The 4,469-nt window shown below is 48.5% G+C and overlaps 1 long non-coding RNA gene across 2 annotated transcripts; it reads left to right on the plus strand.

The window, feature by feature from the left end:
- Positions 1-1,169: 1,169 nt before the first annotated feature.
- LOC104875122 lies at positions 1,170-3,353 on the plus strand. Of its 2 annotated transcripts, none has more exons than XR_783953.2 (3): positions 1,170-1,259; positions 2,547-2,724; positions 2,896-3,353. It is a non-coding gene; the product is annotated as an uncharacterized LOC104875122 (long non-coding RNA). The 2 variants fall into 2 exon arrangements; XR_783954.2 differs by having other exon boundaries at positions 2,547-2,689.
- The last annotated feature ends 1,116 nt before the right edge of the window (positions 3,354-4,469 follow it).

Consider the following 4,469-nt stretch of genomic DNA (forward strand, 5'->3'; position numbering starts at 1 on the left):
CCAATGGAGACGAATGTTGTGGCTTAGTTACTAGGTTTCCAGCCATAATAGATGTAGCATGCATATTTAAGATTTAGTGGCACTGTACTGAGACAGCAATCTCGTGAACCGGGGCCCACGTTAGGAGGTCCCCAGATGGCTCTCAGCAGGGACTTGAACCTTGGGGTGAGCCAGGTTGGTAAAGCCTAAGTACTAAAGGTGGGCTTTGGGGAGTGAAACAGCAAATAACATCGATTAAGCTTGTTTCTGCCACCAGGAGAGGAGAGGGGAGTCCGGTTTCAGGTGAGGGCACTGAGACTTCCAGCGTGGTACCTTGAGACACAGCGGGACTCCAGGGCAGATCCTCCTCTACCCAGATCCTTTGAGAAGGGAGAAGAGCAGAGGAATGAGCGATTAGCTGGGGCAGAACAGTGGCCTCCGAACCGCTGCCACCAGTAACCGAACCAGAAATCGAAGGACTAAGGATGACCACTTATTAGTGGTTCTGGTTCATGCTAGCAGGCTCGCGGGTGGGACGGAGGGTCGGTAGCTTCAAGTACGCTGCTGCAGAGGCATCTCGGCTTTCTCTGGCGATTCTGAGGTACAAGTAACCCAGTCCTGGAGAGAAGCGCCTGGCCAGGTTTGCAGCACGGTTGCGCATTGGAAGCCCAGCATCACTCTGCTTTCTTACTGTTCTGAGGGTTGGGGCATCTAGACTGGCGGAAACCACCGCTGAACTGAACTGGCCCAGCTCCCCTGTTTCCACTCAGCCCTGTTTGCCGCTGCTCTCTGCGCCTTTCTTTGACTTCCTCACTCACGCTCCTGTTTACCAAGGTCATCGCCGCATCCAGGACGTCTCTTTAATATTCCTTCGGTGACTATTAAATTTGATTTTAAAATACATTAATTTAGATATTTTCGAGCTGCCTACCAGTTAGCAGTATGTCTAATGTCCTATTTATCTAATACAGTTGCTTGTGCTGTTTTTATAATCAGATAAGGATCATTAAACCATTTTTGAAATTAAAGAGCACAAAACCATTCTTTTCTGTTTGTGTGCCCCATTAATATTGGCGATTATGCTCAATGTTTCCATTTAAAAATATCATTTATGTTAATGTAGAAAGACTCTACTATCTAATTGTGAGGATTATTTCTATTACCTTTCGCCATGATCTCCACAGTTATTGGCCTCTGTATCACTTTGAGCTGCTGGATTTTCAAGCTTGGGGATCTTCGAGGACACCATTGAGAATGCTGTTGTTCACTGTCACTAACAAGTAAGAGGTTTTTATGGGTGGCGTTTTGATTTTTCCAGTGCGACAGGTGCCTGACTGCAAATGCTCAGCCTCTTGTTCGTGGTGTGGAAAAGCCATTCTGCTAGTTTAAGTCTTTGGAGAACGAGACAGAGCCAGCGAGAATGGCAGACAGACAGAGGGCGCAAGCGACAGAGACCTTAGCATGTGCACCTCTTGGATAGTCTTCCTTTGGATCTGCAGTCATTCATGTCACACCGCTGCACGGCAGGGCAGACGCCGGCAGCCACTTGGGGCTCTGAATTTCACACAGTACAGTGATGCAAAGTCCCTCCCGTGGCTGTGCCCCCCAGTTCCTGGAAGGCCCTGTTTCCCACTTTCTCCTCCACTACTGAAGTTAGCACACCGTGCATCCCCTAAGTTGCAGAGATCAGCAGAAACACCAAGGCACCACGAATTTCAGCCAGCATCACCAGAGTGAGCGCAGAGGGCTGTCCAGGGCTCTCGGGGTCTCTGTTCAGCCTTCCCAGAGCAGAGGCAGGACAGCTTGGTGTACAGCGCCCAGTTTCCTGTGCGGTGCCATCTGGAGGTGGCTCTGGAAGGATCAGCTGTCTAGCTGTGCTCCTCCTGGTGAGCGAGGCACCCGCGGCTTCCTTCTGGGCACCCCCACACCCTGTCCGCTTCTGGCCCCTGTACCCTGGTGGTGGTGCAGACCCCTCAGTACGTGGTGTCCCTGGACGAAGCGATACTGGTGTGTCTCCTTGAAACAGAATCCTCCATGGTATCATCCGGGGGGCAAATCGCATGATGAAAGCCCCAGATGGATCCAGAATCCCGGCTTCAAATCTCTGCTCTCCCGCGGATTCCTGAGGTCACCTGGTCTCATCAGAACTGAGTATTGTTTGTTAGCAGTGGTGATCAGCACCACCCCCCTCTGGGTGCAGTTGTGAAGATGAAGAATGGCAAAGTGTACACAGATGAGACTTTTTAGTTGTGATGAAACCATACAAAGTTTAGCTGTGGCAAAATGACCAGCAGTGGCACTGCATTGTAAATGTAAACATCTATGTCCTGGGCCCCGTCCTTTCATGATGGCATGCCCCAATTAATCACCTGGCTGTGAGTGCTGGGAACCGGGTACCCTTTAGCATGGGAGAGTAGTCAATGAAGCACCGTGCTGTAGAATCACAGGGTTGCTGAGTGGGTTGGCTGGGGTTGAAGTGCAGACACCATGTTCATAATGACTACCTGATGCGTAAAAGCAGGGTGATAGTAACAGTTACATCAAAACCCCATTTATATCTTCTTCAGGGATCAGGAAGTTGGAGTTTTACCTGAGCATCCTTCTCTTCTCCATCACTGACCCAGCTCCTGAACAATATTTTTTGGTGAAGTAATGAATGACTCAGTGTTCAGGACTTCAAAATACAGTGGGTCAACAATCCTATTTCCAGGTGACCCTGTTGTTCACAATAGCTAAATCTAAATGGTAATATGATATTTTCTTTTGATATGAAATATTAATGATGATTTTTAAACTCTATTTTCAAAGAAATTATTGGTTGTGTCTGTGTCTGTAATGTATTGTGCTTCCTCCTTAATTTTAGCTGTTTGCAATTTAGATAGCAAATGCATTAAACTTGTATTTATCTCTTCTCAGGTATTCACGCCACCGGAAAGACTTTAGTCACCCTTGAGCCTGCCATGCCCAGCAGCTTCTTGGCCACGTGGAGTTACAACACATGCTGATGGACTCGAAGGTCCCCTCTTTATACCCTCCGAGGGGTCCAGCATGCCATCCATCTCGAAGAGTCCACTTTTTTGGCTCCCATGTAACGTTTCAGGGACATAAATCATTTGGGGACATACCTGTGTGTCCTGGGCCCCTGGTGACGTGCAGGGTGGAGACGGAGCAGGGTGGTGGGGCCGCCGTCTCCAACCTTCTCTCCTGAGCTGGCCCCTGTGTATGCCTGGACTTCTTCGGGGCCAGCTGCCTCTCGGTGTAGGCTCGTGACTCGGCCCCACAGAGGGTCTCAAGGCCTTTCCACTCTTATATCACTCAGCCTACCTGGGAATGCTCCTGCCCCTGTCACTGTGCGCTCTCTCTCTTCTCTAGGAAGAGGGTCACACTTTTTCTGGCTTGGGTTTGGAGATGGGAGGAGTGCAATGCAAACTTGTCCCTCCTGGCTGCACAATCTTACCAGACTTCCCTGTAGAAAAGGTGTTTCCCATGGACTGAGCATTTTAAGGCACTCATCACGGTGACAAGGGTTTGGCCCTGTGACCCCTGTGTAAGGCCACACTGGCTCCAGGTGCCAGGAATGAGGGGTCCAAGTGCAGAGGCCGTGAGGCTGGACTCGTGTGTGTGGCCTGTTGGGGTATCTCACCGCATCCGCTGACTTGGACTTCCTTCTTTTCTCTCCTTTTGGTATAAAGTGAAGGATGTGGACGGTCTGAATGGAGCCAGAGTCTGTTCTCCTCCTTTAAAAGTGGGATGATGTTAGAGAGGTGTGATACGCTCACTGCTGTTTGGATGCTCGGTAGAAGGGTGCTTCATCCACGCTGGCCACTAGGTCAGGCCATTGAGTCCCTCTGTCCCTCTGTCCCTCCCTCTCTCTGTCCCCTTTTCTCTGTTTCTCATCTTAACTGTGCTGTTTCCTCCATTTTATATCTTCTCCATCACTTACATCTGCCTTTGTTAGCAACTCAAGGTTTCATTCCAAATTTTACTGAATTAATAGCATTTTAATCAATAACAATATATAAACTAGTGCTCAGACAGTTGGACGGGGTAGTCAGTTTCTTTTTAGTGTATTAATTTTTCGAATACCTTGGTTGTCAAATTCAGTTCATTCCAAATTCATGTTTGTACCTCAAAACGTTTGAGAACTGAACGAACCTATGTTTCCCATAGGAAGTACTGGAAAACCAAATCATTGGTTCTGAGGCCCCCAAATTACTCTTGTCAATTCATTTTTCCAGGACTTCAGATTTCTCAATGATTTCTTCAGCTCTGTCATGGTTTTCCACAGTTTTCCTCTTTGCTTTACTGTTGGTGTCACTAACTTTCCTTGGAGCCGTGGTGATGATATTTTACACAAATAAAGCCCAACCAAGACAAAGCAAAGCACAAACCCTCGCGATGACCAATGTTGCAGCGCACTGACACAAGCACCGTTCGGGGGATAGAGGTCTTGCCCTTTGTCTCCAGTGAGATTCGGGGCATAGCTTATT

The sequence above is a fragment of the Fukomys damarensis genome, unplaced genomic scaffold (assembly GCF_012274545.1).
Source record: "Fukomys damarensis isolate Sample0158 unplaced genomic scaffold, DMR_v1.0_HiC HiC_scaffold_11, whole genome shotgun sequence".
In the NCBI taxonomy this organism is placed as follows: domain Eukaryota; kingdom Metazoa; phylum Chordata; class Mammalia; order Rodentia; family Bathyergidae; genus Fukomys; species Fukomys damarensis.